We start from the raw sequence: 909 nt of genomic DNA on the forward strand, positions 1-909 counted from the left end.
TAAAAAATTGACCCTTATGACTGGTTTTGTGCTCCAGGGTCACGTGTCGGCAAAAGTGAGTTAATCTGACAGAACTATGACCTCAATGGGAAAACGATTCATAAATAAAGTAATAATGCATGTGCAATTCGTGTTGGTCTGTAGTCATTATAATGAACATTATTTACACAGATCTGTGTGTGTGTGTGATATGAGTTTGAACAGTATCTGACAGACCTGTGTGAGAAAGCTTGGTGAAGCAGCAGCCGCATGCAGGACTCGACAGGAAAAGACTGGAGTGACCCGGATGACAGCATCTCCGCCTTCATGCCAGTATGAAAGCCCTTCTGTCTTACTCTGTTCCCTGCCAAATAAAACTCATGCGCGGCGATTCAAAGCTCCATCTCGTCCCTCAGGTCCCTCATTGCTCCTGACAGCGGCTCCTCGCGCGGGGACACCAGGGACCCAAGATGCTTGTTACCATGGAAACGGGAAAGGCCCTCATTCACAGAGAGACACCTGCGGGGCGCAGAAGTTCAGACCCGCATCAAGAAACCCTACTCGCCCGCTTTGATTCGCAAAACAACAAAAACCGGACAGGTTCACTCTCTGAACTGCGTGTAAGCTGCGGTCGCGTGCAGCGCTCTTCGGCGAATTCTCGCAGGCACTTCAATAGGAACCTGTGCATTTGGGAATTTCCCGCAGGAGCGACACTTTTCCACATGCACATTTCTCTTTGGGTTCACCTGCTCATTAGAACCGGCCTCACTGACCAACAGAGAAGAACACGGGTTGAGAGTGCATCACACATCGCTGCACTGTTACACAATAGACTTCAGCCACACAATTTCGTTAACGTGACCACAATTTCAGACAAGCATACGGTGCATTAAGATCTCGGGAAGTTTGTATTTACAGGCCGGGAAGAAG

This window comes from Sinocyclocheilus grahami, unplaced genomic scaffold (assembly GCF_001515645.1).
Source record: "Sinocyclocheilus grahami isolate Dianchi unplaced genomic scaffold, SAMN03320097.WGS_v1.1 scaffold9793.1, whole genome shotgun sequence".
NCBI lineage: Eukaryota > Metazoa > Chordata > Actinopteri > Cypriniformes > Cyprinidae > Sinocyclocheilus > Sinocyclocheilus grahami.